The sequence below is a fragment of the Vicia villosa genome, linkage group LG1 (assembly GCF_029867415.1).
Source record: "Vicia villosa cultivar HV-30 ecotype Madison, WI linkage group LG1, Vvil1.0, whole genome shotgun sequence".
NCBI lineage: Eukaryota > Viridiplantae > Streptophyta > Magnoliopsida > Fabales > Fabaceae > Vicia > Vicia villosa.
The window spans coordinates 84007537-84026905 of NC_081180.1; the positions used below are offsets into that span (position 1 = coordinate 84007537).

General features: G+C 29.5%; 1 pseudogene; it reads right to left on the reverse strand.

Annotated features, from left to right (window-relative positions):
• Positions 1–1373: 1373 nt before the first annotated feature.
• Positions 1374–13316, reverse strand: LOC131611052 (magnesium transporter MRS2-F-like; annotated as a pseudogene).
• Positions 13317–19369: the final 6053 nt, after the last annotated feature.

A 19369-nucleotide genomic window follows, 5' to 3' on the forward strand; every position in this document is an offset into this window, starting at 1 on the left:
TAATTTTCTATAAATGTTTTCCCAAATTCCAGCATTGCACTCTATTGTGCACCCCTTTCACTAAATAGTGATCCCATCCTATAGTAGGTTGTACTTACCAATGGTGTAATGGGCAGATTACAAGTACCTTTAAAGACTGATTTCATTAACTCAGACGAGTTTCGTTCCTGTGACCCCAACGTCGATCCTGTCAAATGCCCTCGTCCATTTTTGTACTAGACTAGTATAAGTAGCAAGCTCATACATTGTAATCAAGGTTGCTAAGTTTCATAAATTATCTATAGAACTAAAGTACCCAAGTCTCAGAGCGAAACAGTTTGTGAGAAACATGTACGAGTCTGCATCATTTCTTTTCATTGTCTTTTTTGTTTCCTTAAACAAAACATTTGGGACGTCCCTTCTGAAATTTACACTTTGATTTTTGTCTTTATTGACTAATCATTTGTATGTGTTATAGTTTTGTTGTAAAAAAAAGTGCAGTACTATGTCATTTTAGTTTTATTCTGTTTAGGTTCTATTATGTTCGATTTAAAAAAAATTTATTTGTTCTGTTAATTTAAGTTTAATTTTGTTTCAAAATAATTTAAATTCAATTTTATTTTAAAAAAGTACATGTTAAAATATAAAATTAAAAAATATATAGATTTTACCATGGATTGTTTCTTCAAACTGAGATAAAAAAAATTGAACATATTCCTTCAATTATGAAATCCAACTAAAAAAATGGAACGTGTTTAAAAATACTAAAATAATACTTTTAAAAATCATACTCATGACCATTAAAAAAATAAGCTGAAAAAAAAAATGTCGCGTAGTTTCCATAACTTTTTTTTTGGTAAGCAATGAGGTATTTATATATAACAGTAGCAGAGTACAAAAAGTACTCAGAATCTTACATAGTTATAGCATTACAAATTATCACCAACAACCTGCATAAATGAACTTAAATATAACAGTGGTGGTTGGTATTATTTTTCTTCTCACATACCAAGTTGTTATTGCCTGATCATTTAATTTCACAACATAAAGCATGAAAAGCCAATATAAGATTTCGCAAGCAAATGAATGTCCAAAAACTGACCAGAAACTCTAGCATCCCACCATAATTATATAGTTCAATGTGAATATTCATGCCAAAAATACATCTTAGCACTTTTGCATTAAAAACTCACCGAATAAATATTTCATAGAGCTATTTAACTAAACACAGTCTAAGTCAATAAAATTTAACACTATCTAAAATCAAATCCATTAATTTCAAAATACAATATACTTAATTACAAAAACTAGTATAAGATTGTATATATCTAAGTATCAACTTATTATTGTAAAACAAAACATCCAACATAAATAAAATTTGATGTCTATATAATCATATAATTGAACTCATACAAACAGTGACAACTTTTCTACTTATCATTTACAGCACTTTCTTTTTCTTGTACCAAACCATGGCAAGAAAATATAAGATTAAGCAAGCAGCAGTGCATAGAAAAACTGTCACAAGGAACAACTTATCCTTTTCAGCATCATATATATCAATGTGAATATTCATGCCAAAGATTCCTGTCACCAAAATAAAGCTATTCATAATCACCATTATTGTGCCTATGTGAACTCCAGTTTGCAGAATGCGGTTTTGTTTGTCATCTAATGTAATGTTTATGTAGTCCTCTGTGTCCTCGACGTATTCATTCAACTTCAATAACACAATCCAAAGATATAATATCATAAGCAAAATTTCACTTTTTAGATTTATTGAATAACTGATATATCTGATTTATATATATAAGATTGCGTACCATGGATAGTTTGTTCAGGGTGCTACCGATTTGCACAAAGTATGCTCCTAAGAGCTTCTCAAGCTCCTCAACACTTCCTACACCACTGTTGACAGTACCAGCCTGGGTTTTAGGTATTTGGCCAATAACAACACTTTCAGAATCTTCATGATTGATTAAATCTCCACCTTGTTCCAATGATATTTCGGACCGAGTCCTGATAGATTAAGAAGGATATAAGATATACAATAATTGTTATTATAAGAATTAAGAAGTATATATATAATGAAATTGAATGCCTGTCAGGTATATTTGGTTGAAGAACTTGATTCATCATGATGTCATCTCCATTGTTATTCATGGATGAGGCTGTAGAAGAATTTTCAAACTTCTGTTGAGACAATTTATCTGTAAGATATAGTTCAGCCATATCGCCATCATCATCCAACAATTTTTCTAATTCGTCCCTTACCTGAAAATGGTTATAGGTTTACACTAATAATCAGATTTGGATTCATACTTTGATATATTGTCTGTATAAAAGTTTATACAAATCTGGTTAATAGAATTGGAAACTAAACAGAAAGTTTTAAGAATTGAAAATAGCTGTCGAGTTTCTTTTAGGCTATGTTTGGGAGTTTGGAGGGGAGGGGAAGGCTTCCAAAAATGAAATTTTAAAAAAATATAGGAAATTATTTGACATTTTTTTAAAAAATGATTTTGTTTAGAATGATAAAAGAGTCATTATAATTAATAAATTTTTAATTTTCATAATACTATAACAACCTAAAAGATATTTGGAAAATTTATGTAAGCCCTTCAAAACCCTCCAAAACCCTTCTACAATACAATTTTTGAGTTCCCCCATTTTATGGGGTTTTTGATGTTATGAATAAACTCAAACCCTCCAAAACCCTCCTACCCAAAATCTTTTTAGCCTTTTCACCCAATTCTTCATATTTTTCAAAGCCCTCCCCTCCAAACTCCCAAACATAGCCTTAAAGAAATTTAATGAATCAGGAAACAAAAGATATAGAATCATAGTTGTCACGCCTTAACTAAATAGCCTACCTGAACACGTAAATAAAGGGTTAGTTGTTAAAGAGTTTATGGGCTCAAGTTTGTATCAATGTTTTAAAAATTAAACTGAAGATCAAACTGGTGAGACCTCCAAATTATAGCTTAACTAGTTCAACCGGTAAAAACTGTGGTTAAACCAAATTATAAATAAATATATACATATTTTATATTTTTTTATGTATATAATCTAATACTTTTTAAACCAATATTTTAGAGGGCAGATGATTCCTTACCCAACACTTTTTAGAGGCCTATATGGGTTTAATTTTTCTTTCTACCAGAAGTTTTAGGGGCTTATTAAGTCATAGGTGTTTGAGATGTTTGACTAGTTTTTTCATAATAATGTTCTACCAAAGAGTCTAACGTCATTTTGTTTCCCTTATCCCTGAGGTAGATTCTCCCATGGGCTAGGGAAATTTTAGGCAAATCTCTCTTCATCGTTCTTTGTATAAATTAGTGGCTAAGGCATTGATGGTTAGGCTGACACGGGTTATGGAAAATTTAATTTCTTTTGAGCACTTGACCTTTGTTAAGGGGAGGCAAATTGTGGATCGTGTGGTTGCTCTAGACTAGGTCTTATATCTTTCTATGAGGTCAAAAAGGGAGTGTTTTGTGTTGAAATTTGATTTTGAAAAGGTTTATGACTCAGTTAGCTGGTCTTGCTTGGACTACTTGCTGGTGAGGTTTGGGGTTTATGGTAGGTGGAGAGCTTAAATTAGATCTTGTGTCTTTTTTATGAGTCTTTTTGTATGGATGAATAGGTGCCTAACGGAGGAGTTCAATATCCAGAAGGGTCTGAACCAAGGAGACTTATTGGCACTCTTCCTCTTTCTTTTGGTTATCGAGGGTCTTGGTGCTTCTTTAAAAAGAGGGGTTTTGATTGGTTCATAAGGAGGGTTTAAGGCAGGTAATAAATGGTTACAAGTGTCTCATCTCTAGTATGTTGATGATACATGATTGTGGGGGCTTTGTCTATTAATAACTTTTGACAATTAAGGTGGTTCTCATAAGATTCAAACTTGCCACGAGTCTTAAAGTGAATACTGCTAATAGTTGAGTTTAAGGTGTAAATATGGACAAATATTTTCTGGATAGGGTTGAGGATTTTTTGCACTGTAAGGTGGATACCCTTCGTTTTAAGTATTTAAAGATTCTAATGGGTTCGAACCCTCGGAAGAAAGGGACTTAGGATCATCTGTTTCATCTTGTCGCTAAGAGATTAGCTTCTTGGAGGAATATATTTGTTAGTATTGGAGGGAGGGTGGTATATATGAATTCGGTGTTGAACTTCATTCTAGTATTCTTTTTGTCTTTGATGAAGGGGCCTGCTTCAGTTTGTCAGAAGTTGATTGGTTACAGAGGAGGTTTCTCTAAGAGGGAGGTTTCTAAAAGGGGTATTAAGGTTACTTGGGTAAAGTGGGCGGATGTGTGTAAGGCCAAAAGGGCCGGCGATTTAGGTGTCAGTGATATTAGGCGTGCTAACCTTGCTCTATTTAGTAAATGGAGATGGATGATTCGTATGAATCTACCTTCATTGTGGGGAGATATTTTTTTAGCAAGGTATAGTTTGCTTGGTTTTGCTTAGCAGTTGGGGGTAGGATTGAGGACCTTATGAGGGTGTCTAAGTAGTGGAGAGGGGAGGCCAAGGCCTTTGTCGGGTCGTTCTTAGGGGTGTTTCAACTGTTTTTAGGTTTGGGGGAGGGGAAACTAGCGTATATAGGTCTTGTCTCTATCTTATTTTCAATAGTCTATGCTATTTGGAATATGGGTAATAAAGTTATTTTTAGACAGGTTCATTTGACGGTTAATCATTGGATATTTTTAATCACCAATTTGGCATAGAAGTGGGTTCAAGCCCATGCTCCGGGTTTTATCGTTTCTCTGCTTGACTGGAAGTGGGATCTACTCAAGTGGTTGGGTATTTAAGGGTGAGATGGGTGGCCAGTTTCCCTCCTTTTGTTTTAACATGTGTTCAAGTTCTCCTTCCTCCTTCCCGCTCTCTCTGGAGATCTATTTTGCTTGTGACGGATGAATATATCGAATCGGTGGGTGGTTGTTTTTTTATATATTTTTAATAAATACCAAACAAACCTAACTTCTTCAACATTATTTAGCTTTATTCATAGAAGCATCTCAACCACAATGTAATAAATTGAGATGAATCTATTATCCATACAAATGATAAACAATACACTTAAAACTAATAAAACTTCATTTTCACAATGAGACCTAACCCTACTATGTGAAAAGTGACCATTTACAATTCATCTCTAATGGTAGACCAAGAAAGATGAACTAATGGGGGTAGACAAGAGAGAATCATTAGAGATTTTTTGGTAAGTAAAAGATATTTTTAAAGAAGAAAAGTTTAACTGCATGGTTTCCAAGAACTAGTTACAGTTTAGCGGTTCCTCCAATTCTCGCCCGTCCAAGAAGATTTTATATGTTTTCCACAGGTACTTAGTGAATTCAATTTTTTTTGCCAAACTGGTATTAAATATGGTTTTCATTTTATTTGATTAAGTTGGCTGGCCTGGTCCAATTTTAAAAATATTGGTTTTTAGTGCACCTTATTTGATCGATAGATGTATATTCATAGAAATAGACTTCAGGTCACTTATTGAGGTTTGGTGTGGGAAATCGATAGACTACTCTAATTTGAAGATTTTTAAAGCTTTGTCATTGCACATATTCAGAAATATAAACTTGATTTATGGTTGTGAAGTGTGTTTTCATTAGTTATCATGAAGGTGTGAAGAGATACAAATTATGGAAGATGGAACATGGAGGATCAAAGTTTATCATAAGCATGGATGTTACATTTGATAAGAATTATATGGGGATGAAATGAAAAAAAACTAAATATGAAAGAATCAGATATAAGGTGGAAGTGACTCAGATTTGAAGAACAAGTTCCCGCTAGTGAGACTAGAGATGAGAATAAGTTGAAGCACTCGCTTCTAATTCTAGATAAGAACACCCTACAATAGCAACATACTATTAGAGAAAAAGCATATGTGGGAACCTGTGAGACACTACTAAAGAGAAAAAGATAGTTGGATGCAAATGGTTTTACTCAGGTGGAAGGAATCAGCTACAATGAAATCTTTTCACCTTTGGTAATGTATTGTTTTATTAGGTTCCTTATAGAAATTGTGAATCAATGTAATCTTTAGTTGGAAAAATGAATGTCAAAAAGACTTTCATGAATGGAGACTTGAAGAGACAATCTAAATTGAGCAACCTTAAGGTTGTATACAAGACATGTCTAATGTGTGAATTATGATGAAATATTTGTATAGTTTAACTCAAAATCCTAAGCAATGGTATTCTCAGTTTGATTAATTTCTTCTTAAGCATGGTCTTGTGATATGTGGCTATGATAGTTATGTGTTCATATTGAATATGAATGAAGAGGTCAATATTTTCCTACATCTATATGTTGATGATTTCTTGATAACAAGCTTTTGCAAGAAAGATATGGTAAGCTAAATGACATTTTGAATGGAAAATTAAAATTAAATATTTTGGTGAAGCTAAGAGGGTCTTAGGGATAGAAATCATAAGAAACTTAAAAATGATGAACTGTTCTTATGTAAATATAGTTACTTAAAGAAAGTGTTGAAGTGATTTAGAATGCTTGCTGCGAAAACCATCAATACTCATTTGCGCCATCTTACTAAGCTTTATGTTGTGCAATGTCCGGAAATCGAAAAAGAGAAGAAGAAAATGGATAGAACTCCCTAAGAAAATGGGGTTGGAAGCTTCATGTATAGTAGGGTATGTAGAGAACTTAATATGGGATATCATATTTTCATAGTAAGTTGGTTTATGGAAAATCTGAGTTTGTTTCAATGGGAAGCTTTGAACTTATTTATGAGGTGTTCGAATAGTTCATTGAATGGTGGTTTTATGTACATAAATACATCTCAAAAGAAATAAGCTTTAACGGGTTTTATGGATGCGAGTAATGTGGACATTTGAAACTTCTTGTTTTAATAATCTTAATTATACTGTTTGGAAGGAACCATCATTTATCTAGTGAACATTTATTCATCATGTAATATTAATTTGAAGCGTTTGTTATGGAAGGAGTTATTATCTTGGAAGGAAAATTTTGATGTAGGGGAGTGATGTATTAGTGGTGACTTCAACGCAATTAAGAGGGATAAGGAAAGGAAAGGGACTAGTTCGGTAATTAATATGGTGGAGTTGAGAGAATTCACGGAGTTTATTGTTAAACTTGACCTTGTGGATCTCCCTCAAGCTGGGGGCAATTTACCTAGTTAAAGGCTGATGAATCCGCTATGAGACATCTTGATCTGTTTCTTGTTTCTGAAGGTTTGATTGCTTGATGGAAATTAAGGGCTCAAGAGATAGGATTTAGGGATATTTAATATCACAATCCAATATGGATTAGAAGTGAGGACATTAATTGGGTTGATCATCAAGATTGATCATCAGGATTTTATCTCTTTGGTGAAATTAGTTTGGGATACTAATGTGGTAGTAGGTAAAGGGGCTTGTATGATGAAGAAGAATTTAAAACACCTTAAAGTTCAACTGAGAATGTGGAGTTGAATTATTTTTTGTATTTTGGATGTGCAAGTTTAAGAAGTTGTTAAAAAGATCAACGAATTGGATAATTTAGTAGTAGCAGGCAAAGGGGAAGCTTGTAAGAAGTTGGTGAAGGATCGCTTACTTTGACTTTTGTTTGAGGTACTCAGGAAGAAGTCAAGGTGTAAGTGGGTCAAGGAGGGGGATAGGAATTCAAAGTATTTTCACAATTATTTGAAGGATAGGTATAAAAGAATTTCGATTGTGGGTTTAGATACAAGTAATGGGAGAATTGATCACGTGGATGTTATCAAGTTGGAAACTATATCTTTTTGCGAGAATATATTTATTAAAAAGGAGTATAGTAGGTGCAAGGTTTATGGTGTTCAATTCAATTCACTTTCTAGTATCGAGGCTTCCTCGTTAGAGGCTCCTTTTTTGTTGGAAGAGATCAAAGAGGTGGAGTGGAACTGTGAGGGGGATAAAAGTCTCGGGCCAGACATGTATAACATGATTTTTTTAAGAGTTTCTAGGAAATTATGGAAAAAGAGGTGGCGGGGTTCATTAATAAGAACCGACATAGAACTCAAAAAGACCAACATGTCCATCCACCTAAGCCACCTTAAACCAAAATTTATTCTACCCAACAAGTACTTAATTATCCTATGAAATGCATTCATAAGCTATTACAAAATGCAGTCTCTCAGCAAAGTTTGAGGTTGGTAGAGGTCTTCGTCAAGGGGACCCTTTATCTCCATTTTTGTTTTTTATAGTTGCAGGAGAGATTTCAGGTTTAATGATATTCGGTTGGAGAAGCTTCATGGGTTCAATTTCAATGATGAGGTGGATTTCAAACTTCTTCATTTCAGTGATGATACAATATTTATTAGCAATGGTTATTTGGATAATTTATGGATTTTTAAAGCATTTTTGTGTGGTTTTGAGTTAGCATTGGGGTTGGGTGTGAATTTGAGTAAAATTAAGGTCTATGGCATTAACTAGCAAGAGGATTTTTGAGTGCCGCATCAAAATTTCTTGCTTGTTTTATCGGTACTGCCCCCTTTTAATTTTGTAGGTATTCAACTAGGATCGAATCCTAGGAGAAGAGCATATTGGAACCATATTTTGGACAAGATGAAAAAGAAACTTTCCAAGTGGCAAGGGAAACGAATGTCTATTGGAGCAAGTTTGGTGGTTCTTAATGATATTTTGACAAACTTACCAGTCTTTCAGTTCTCATTTTTCAAAGCTCATAAAGGTGTGATTTTTGACATAGTGAAATTGCAAAGAGATTTTATGTGAGGTAAGGGAGATTTGAAGAAGAAAATAAATTGATTTAGTTGGTATATAATATGCAAGTCTAAGGAGCATGGAGGTTTAGGAGTCAAAGACTGCGAGAAGTTCAATTTGACGTTGCTTAGTAAATGGAAGTGGAGAGTATTGTCCGAACCCAATTCATTTTGGTTCAAGATTATGTCCTTTAGATATGGAGACGTGCATGCTCAAATGATGGAATGTCCTTGTTTGGTGTCAGTTAAGAGTATGTCTATCAGGTGGAAAGATTTTGTCGGCTTAACAACGGCTGGGACCGAAAAGTGTATTTGGCTCACCAAGGAAATTTAGTATAAGCTAGGAAACGGTAGTAACATTTGGTTTTGGAAGCACATCTGGATTGGTTAGATTTTGCTGTCTCAACAGTTTAATAGCCTCTTTTGTCATGCAGGTTCCTCTCGATTTTTCTCGTTATGAAGAATTTGTGGCAGAAATCAGCTAATCGATATTATTCAGGAGGTTAGGTCCAATAAGGCGGTGCTGGATTTTCTATCAAGAATAATTATGTCCTATTGGTGAGTATCAAGCAGAAGGATTAAGCTATGAAGGAGGAGGTTTTGCAAGTTCTTAATGAGTTATGAATATCAAACTTACCGAGTAAAATCAAATTTTCATATGGAGGTTATTGATAAATAAATTAAAAATTCAAGTTGAATTGGAAAGGAGGAATGTTATCAATGGAATTCATGATTTGGTGTTTCCTCTATGTTTCAAAGAAGAAGAAGATATTGTTCACCGGATTTTAATTGTGAGGTTAGTTGTAACTTGTGGCTACATATGTGTTCTTGGTTGAGGTGTGTCGAGGTTAATGTTGTTTCTAATTTGGTTGAACATTTTGATTACTTTATGGAAGGTTTGGGGTCTGAGGTTTTGCGTTTGTTGTGTTGGTATGTGTGGTCTTAGGGGTGTTGGTTTATTTGGTTTTGTAGAAATAGAATCCATTGTGCAAGAACTTTCGTAAACATTAAGGATTTGGTTTATTTGGTTAAGTTTAGATCTTGGGAGTGGTTTGCTCTATCTCATAACAACTATAACAATTCTCTATGAATTGATTGGTGTTGTTTCTCGTGTCTCAGTTTATGATTCGAGGGTTGCTTTAGCTCTCGATTTATTTTAATTGGGTTAGAGCACCTCTAATACTCCTCTTAATTTAAATTTATTATAAAAAAAACTTATTTATAGTTTTTTATTCAAGACTCTGGTGGTAAATGGGAAAGTTGTTCATTCCCTACAACTTAAATTAGATCATTTCGGATCGAAATGAGAAAACAATATATGTGACATTGTTTTTATTTTGTTGTTGAAATTTAGTGGTGGAGTGCAGCCTTATTGAAGGAAAAAACCAAAAATAAACAAATAAACAAATAAACAAATAAATTAAGTGCAGCCTTTTTCTCTGTTCTTTCAAAAATTGAAGGAAAAAACCAAAAAAATACAAAATAAAAAATAAGTAAATAAATTAAATAATCAAAATTATCTATGCACTAATTATCAAAATGAATAAATTGGAAATTTGACATTAATATAAATAAAAGACAATGATAATAGGAAAAAGTTCTAACCCTTTGAACACGAGCAGTCAAGGCAACTAATCGACTCTTAACATGACGAACACGTTCCAAATTTAGAGTACTAATCTTTGAGGTTAGCTTATCTAGAGCAGGATAAGCCTCAAGTTCCAAAATATTTGCCTACAAAACAATCAACATAAAGCAAATATAATGTTGAAAACCAACAACTAAACAAAAACAATCAAACAAATAGACAAAGTTATTACACACCTCGTTTTCTAAGGAACTTATAACATCTTCAAGACATGCCTCCAACACCACAAACTCAAATGGAATAATCTTCTTATTGTCATTAACTTGCTTTATTTCATCTTCATCCTTCCTATCTTCATCATCCTGCATGTATGATAATAGTGAATTATATGACAGAAATAAATCAAAAGAGTAATGAATTTATTTGGAGTAGACAGTGCAAATACGTATTGAAATAAATATTTAAGAATATTTTTTTATAAGTTATTTTTAAAATAAAAAATAAAATAAATTTCAATTGTTTTTTTATATATATTATATAAGTTGTTTTTTTAAGTTATCATAAATTTTTTATAAATTATGATTAAAAAATATTAAAAGAAATATTATAACATGTTTTGATTTTGATAAGGTTTTTTAATTTATATCATAAATTCTTTGGTAATAGATTAATTTAAACAAATCAATCTAAAAAAATGATATTTTTATTCTAACATAAGTAATATTATGATACAAAAAATAATTTTACACATAATAATAATTTTAGTTTTTTTTTAATATTAATCTACTTATATATAATTAAGATTATACAAAAATAAAAGACAACGGACAAAATATGATTTTCTTTTTTAAATGGTAAAATCAATACTCTTAATTTTAGTGTGTTTTTACTTTTTAGTTTCATACAAATTGATTTAGACTAATTAAAATTATTTATCTTAAATATATATTTATTAAGGTGAAAGATGAGACGAGCAATAAAATTAATAATGAAAATTACGTTTGAAAACCAGAATTTTAAAGTTTAACTTTAATTTTGAATCACTTTCAAGAAAAAATGTGTGTATGGATTTTCTTTAAAAAAAAGTAAATGTTTCGATTTTTATTTTTGTCTTATAAATAAAAATAAATATATTGAAGAGGGTATAAAAAATACTCAAGCCAATACAAGAAGAAAGGAGAAAATTAAAGCAACATTAAGCCGCATTCATATAGCTAAAAGACATAGATCAACACATAAAACACATAGATGAACGCATAAAATTGATATCGATTTGTTTAAAATACACATTTGTTTTCACCAGTTTTTATGACATGACATCTTATTATTTATGTATTAGTGATGTGACATCATTAAATAAAATTCTTTAAATCTAATTGTATAGTCTTTAAAAATCGAGTTTTTCATGTTTAAAGTTATAAAATTCGGTAAAAAAAATGCTTAAAGTCATACAATTTTAAATTTATTTTGAAAAATGAAAATTTAAAGATAAAGTGTCGGAGGAGTTCAATGAAACATTGAGTGTTTGAGATTTGTGTTATACCATAAAAGAAAAAAAAAAAAAGGTGAATCTCAAAGATTGTAAAGAAAGGTAAAAAAAAAAAAAAATTAAGAATTGGTGACCAAAAGTAATTTTGGTAAAAATAAAGGAAAAACATTTAAATTATTTTAAGCTTAATTTCTATACACTATAATGGAAGGTATTTACAACCTCAACAAATCAATATGATCCATATATGTAATTTCAGAAGTACTTCCTTGCATACAAAATATAAGCAAAATAATTCAAAGAGATAAATGTATTTGACTCAAAATTTTGATCAAATACATCTTCTTCTTCTTTTTTTTAATTTATATTTTGTTACCAAAAAATAATTATTATAAAAGCTTAATTATTTTTATAATCTATGTTAAAATTGACAGTATAAAAAATTTTAATAATTTTTTTTGACTTAATAACCAATAGATTCTCAGACCAACATTTATAGAATGGATAAATCTGATGGCCTAATTTCAAATATCAGAATTTTATAATTTAAATGTATACATTATATTAGAAAGTATTTGCATTGTTAACAAATCTGTATAACCCATGTATGTATTTCAAAAGTATTTTCTTACCTACAAAATATATGCAAATTAATTAAAAAAGATAAATGTATTTGACTCAAAATTTAGATCAAATACATTTTATTTTTTATTTATATTTTGCTACCAAAAAGATAATTAATATAAATTTTTAATTATTTTTATAATTTAATTGTTATAATTCACCGTATAACAAATTAGAATAATTTTTTGTTTTTGTTTTTGACTTAATAGCCAATAGATTCCCAAAAGAAACATTTACCAAATAGATAAATCTGATGTCGGAAACTATGAAATCAGAATTTTAATTTAAATTATTAAAAAATTATTTAAATTTCTTACATATAAATTTAAGTTTTATTTTCAATTTTTATTTTTTGAGACATACTTTCAGAATTGTTACTAATTCATTTTTATGTAAATTTATTTAAGTATAATTTTTTTAACAATAAACATATTGTTAATCAAAATTAATTTTTGACCATTTCAATAATAATCTATGTTTCTACTGAGGGGGTAAGACTATCTTACCTGAGAATGAATAATAATATCATTATGGTGATGAAGAATCCTTGCATGAAGTTCTTCAACAAAAGGAACAACAGAGGGATCTCTAGAATTGAGCAAAAGAACCTCATGTGCACTAACAATAGCCTTTATTTGTTCCAAGTTTAAGACCATTGCTTTGTCACGACCCATAATTGTTGAAGGGTAAGACAACATAGGATCAAGAATCCTAAGGTCTCTAGCGGTTAGCCCGGTCCGCTGCATTATCATCTGCTTCCCGGCCTCCACCGTATGTCTCTGCCCCTCGCTGCCCATCATCAGCCATGTTCTTGCCTTACTTCCTTTGCGACTTATCTCTCGCTTTGTTACCTTTGTTACACTCTCGCCTCTCATTATTTTCTTTGATAAAAGAGAGCATTGAGAACAAAGTATTAGACAATGTTTTTCTTATTTATATTTTTGTTTAGTACAAACTTTTTGTAATAAAAGAAAATATTAGACAGAAGAATATATTGCTTTATATTTTTATAATTATTATAGACTTGTGTTGATTCAGTGTATTCAATTAGATTATACCACTCTGATTTCAAATCTAAATAAAAGAATTGGTAAAAAAAATGGAAAGTTGAGATATTTAATTTACTTATGTGAGACCAAAGAGAGTAGTTTACTATATTTACTTTATTTAATGCATGTTAAAACAATGAAATCAAGCTTAAGTTCAACCGGTGGTAGCACATAGTATTATGCAAATATATAAAGCAAAGATAGATTCATCGCATAAAACTTTCTTCTATTTTAGGGATATATTAAAGGATAAAATTTAAGTACAATTCTTTAGCTGTGGTTCTTATTATTTTTCAATGAAAATATGACAAATATACGTAAATATGATTTAGTGAGTGGAAAGGGGATAAATTTGGATACGTGTAAAAGAAAATTATACACTTGTCATATTTTCATTGGAAAATAGTAAGAACCACATCTAAAGAATTGTACTTAAATTATACACTTGTCATATTTTCATTTTATTTTTTACCTCGCGAAAACTTCTCCCTGAAATTGGAGAAATAGCATAAAATCGTTGATTTTTTTCTTTGACCCGATTATTTTTTTATCAAATTTTTATAATATCATTTTATATTTTTCCTATTGAAAACTCCTTCCACATTTTTTACACTTGTTCTTTTAAACATGAAAAACTTATGAAACTCTTGATTTTTAGATAATTTTTTTGATATTATTTTTAATGATTTGATGGATAGTTTAAGTAGTTTGATGCAAATTTATAAATATTATATTTTATAGTAACTTAATATATATATATATATATATATATATATATATATATATATATATATATATATATATATATATATATATATATATATATATATATATATATATATATATATATATATCGTGTTTTTATTTTTTTTTAATATTAAAGAGGACCTAAGTCTAATAAAAAAAGGTAATAAAATATGTTTACATATCAATTTATTATTATTTTAATATAAGATAAATTTCACGATTTTATGTTTTAATTTTACTTAAACATAACGAGTCAAAATAACAATTTGATTATGGCAATTTTGAAAGTAAAAATCTTAGGTACAATTCTATAGGTGTGGTTCTTACTATTTGCCAATGAAAATATGACAAGTGTATAATTTTCTCTAATATGTATGCAAATTTTTCCTATTTTCATTCACTAAATAATATTTAAGTATATTTGTCATATTTTCATTAGAAAATAGTAAGAACCACACCTAAAGAATTGTACTCCATTTTGAAATTGACATTTCAATAAATATTTTATCATATAAGAGTCTAGAAGATTTTATAAGATTTTGAATACATTGACTTTTCAGAAAAAATTAAAAATTGTTTACTATTTATAATTTTTTTTAGTTTAAAATTCAAATGATTTATATTAAAGAAAATTAAAATGTCATAAGAAATCGATGGACTTTCAATAATTGAAAAGATTCAAAGGACTTCTTAATAATAAAAAAAGGATAAGTGATAAATTATAAAATCCAGTTATATATTAAAGTTTTAATAATAAATATATATTAACCGAGTGATTTCGTAAATATTATTTATCTACGTATTTATTTAAGACTTAATATCTTTTTTGTCTTGTATATAATTTTGAGTTCATTTTTGTCCTTTAATTTAAAAAAAATATCATATTAATTCTTTAACTGTTCAAAGAGTATTATATTTGTCCTTTTGTCAAATTTGCGACGAAAAAACTCTAAAATTGATTGTTAAATTTGTCTCAAATTAGAAAAAAAAAACTCTAAAATTGATCGTTTAATTAGAGTTGTTATTCTTTTTAGTTTCTTCCACAACACAACCATATGTCAACCTTAAATAGGTTTTGCCCATTTACATTCAACACCAGCTAGAAACCCATCAATTCTTGTAATACCGTTGTTGAACTTGAAATGGTATCTTTTGTTATGAATATCAGTTTGCTCCTTAAGACAAACAAGAGCATGGTCTGAAACATTTGGTGTCATCATATTTAAGATAGAATCCACATGTCTTTGCAGTCAGTCCAGATTGTCCAACACTCTATCTATTCTAGAGTATATAGTACCATCAATTTTTTATTTGACCATGTGTAGTATTCACCCTCATTAACCATCTAAGCAAGCCCATAATTCTCCATCATATTGACCATGTAAACAAACTATGCTTCAGTAACCAGTCTTCCCCTAATCCTGTCATTAGCTTTCAACAAATTATTGAAGTCACCAATTAAGAACCAAGGACCTTGATGTTGCTGGTGGATTTTCTCAATGTTCCTCCATAAGATGCGCCTATACTCAAGTTGATTCATAGCATAAATTGTTATAAGCCAATTCAAGAAGTTACCTTTGAGGTCAAACACACCACAATGTATCAGCTGATTGGTACTCAATATATGTTTAATCTCTACTTTGTTCTCATCTCACATCATCCATATACAACCATTAGAATTCTTGTCATAGTTGTCTAGGACTAATCCTTTAAACTTCAATTTATCTCTAACAGCCTGGGTTTAATATACTTTACTATAGTTTCCTACAAGATGACAATATCAGGTTTTAGATTACAGAGATGGGAGCTAATCTCCTTTATCTTACATGCCTTATTTAGTCCCCTAATGTTTCATGATACCATCATGTTATATATTTTATCACTAAGGGCTCATTCAAAAGCCTTAGTGCATCAAAATCATTATCACAAATCAATTGATGAGATGTACCTTCTATAGCTTGACTTTTTCCTTTTCTATTCTTCTCCGTTGTGGTCCAAATAGCATTTTCTTTCTCATTTGGTTTGTTCACTATCTTCGACTCCTTAATCTCTTCCTTTTGTATGGGCTTTAGCTTCCAAGCTTTCGATATTTTATTTTGTTGTATTTCCTCACAATTATGTCCAACTCTTTGACATTTTTGGCTGAATTTTGACTTTCAGTCATACTCTACTAACTGTTTAATCTTGTTGGTTTCAGTATCTTCGATGGTGATCTCCTTTGCTAGAGTTTGAGTAATATCCATCTCCATAAGGATTCTAGCATATGTGACCCTAAGCTTTTGTGTTGTGTATTCATATGTGACTATAGGAGTACCCAGAGCACTTCCATCTTGCTTAAACTTTTTTGAACCCATAGATATAGAGGAAGTTGTGGCAGTTTTACCCAAATTGGTATTGTACGAAGCATGTCCTTCTTCAAGTTGAAATCAAGCTTCCCATCCCTTAGTAGCATCGACATGTTATAAATTGTGTATGGACCTTTCATCAGCACGACTTCCTTATCTTGAAAGGCATGGAACCTGAGTATAAAATACCCTTCCTCGTTGTAAAACATCTTTTGTAGCTTAACAAAGTTCCAGTTCTATGAATTGCTTGATTGTGTCCATGCTCAAGTCAACTCCCAGAACCTACATAATTAATGCTGATTCTCAATATTTCAGTTCTAGACAACTTTAATTTTAACCTCAATCTCACCATTCACAATTTGTGGAGTCACAAACTCAATTCGCATTCCATTTTCCGGATTTCTGTTACCACTAATAGATGATATTTTAAACTCATTCTATATAAATAAAAAAACTATTTTCACATCTGATAGTTTAAATATTCGTTATTAAATATTTCAATATAATAAAATCATATAATTTTAACAGAAATATTTTTAGAAAAAATTATGAATTTTTTTCAAAATAACGTAAATTGAAATTGTTAATAAAATATACTATTAAAAAATCATAACAAAAATATAAAATACTTAAGCTAAATTGAATTTTTATAAGTTTTCCCTTTAAGAATATATTAAGAGGATATAAAAATGCTTTAAATAAACCGGTTAGTAATCACTTTTGGGCTTTTTTTAATGGTTTAATATATTTTTTATTTTTAAATTAACTTTGAAGTTCATTTTAGTTTTTTAAATTTAAAAAGTATTATATAGATCTTTTAACTCTTCAAAATATGTCATGTCAGTCTATTATTTAATTTGTGACAGATTTAACAATCAATTTTTTAGTTTTTCCGTCACTAATTAGATGAAAATGGCTGATATGATTCGTTTTGAGATTTAAGTAATCACTATAGTACATTAAACTTTTTAAGTTGAGAGATAAAAAAATCTTTGAAGTTGACATACGGGACTAAAAAGAGAATTAAATTTTTTGTAATCAATCATCTCTAATACCTTTTTAACAACTATTTTTAAAATAGGGTTAATAGCTATTTACCCATGCTATATAGGCGAATTTTGATTTACCCCATTTAAAAAAAAGTTTTGGATTACCCTCTATACTAATAAAATTTTAATTCTTTTGCCTCCTAAGAGGAAAAATTACCCCTGTAAAATTTTTTTTTATTTATCTCCCTGATTTTTACACGTTTAGAGGGTGCCCAAAAATTATAGGGGGTAATCCAATTTTTTTTAAAAGGGGATAAATCAAAACTCGCCTATATGTTAGAGGGTAAACGGCTATTAACCCTAAAAAATAAAGATTTATATATATATATATATATATATATATATATATATATATATATATATATATATATATATATATATATATATATATATATATATATTATTAAAAAAATTCAAATGAACAACTAAATTTTTTTTTGGTATTATAGTTTTGCTATGATTACTTTTGGATATATTTTTATATAGATAATTTTTAAAACGTATCATTTTAAGATTTTTGTAAATTTAATTTATGTTAAATCTTTAATAATAAATATTTAAATTATTAATAAAGAAATATTCTTTTATTTAATAACAAAGGAATTTGAAATAACACCTACTTGTAAAAATTATCTTTTAAAATAGTATATTATAATAGGAATAAGATTAAGTCTTGGGGTACTTAGACAATGCGTGTACACACAAAATTCTTTTCAAACCTCCTTTCTCTTTTGATAAAATCTCTTAAAATCATATTGGGCATATGCTTAATTGATTAGAAGTTTGGCTAATCAATTAGGAAAAGATTTTACATTATTTAATCGATTAAGGGCTTCCTATAATTGATTAAACATATTTGTAATGCATATTAATTGATTAAATGAGATGTTAATCGAGGATGTGGTGTCAAAACTCAAATTTTATTTATTTGGGTTGGTTAATTGATTATCACCAAGGGTTAATCAATTAAATCATTAAAAAGGTCCACATATTGTTTTCTTTTAAAGCAATTTTTTTCTATTTGAAGGAGGATTCTCCCACTAGTACAAAAATGTTAATTTACACCCGTTTTTTATTAAATTTACACCCATTATTTTTAATAAAAATCGGGTGTATATCCACAGGGTGAGAAATGTCTAACGAATTTACACCCGTTATTTTTAACAAAAATCGGGTGTAATTGGGCGTAATTACGTTTTTAATTACACCATGTTTTATCAAAAATCGTGTGTAATTGGGCATAATTACGTTTTTAATTACACCCTGTTTTAATAAAAATCGGGTGTAATTGAGCGTAATTACGTTTTTAATTACACCCTGTTTTAATAAAAATCGGGTGTAATTGGGCGTAATTACGTTTTTAATTACACCCTGTTTTAATAAAAATCGGGTGTAATTGAGCGTAATTACGTTTTAATTACACCCTGTTTTAATAAAAATCGGGTGTAATTGGGCTTAATTATGTTTTAATTACACCCTATTTTAATAAAAATCGGGTGTAATTGAGCTTAATTATGTTTTAATTACACCCTATTTTAATAAAAATCGGGTGTAATTGAGCTTAATTATGTTTTAATTACACCCTATTTTAATAAAAATCGAGTGTAAATATATTCTTAATTACCCCCTATTTTAGTAAAAATCGGGTGTAAATACGCCATTTATAAATGAACAATTATATCTATTTACACCCTATTTCATAAACACCATTTAGTTATATTTTATTTTCAGTCATAATATTGTAAATACTATAAAATCATACGCATAAAAA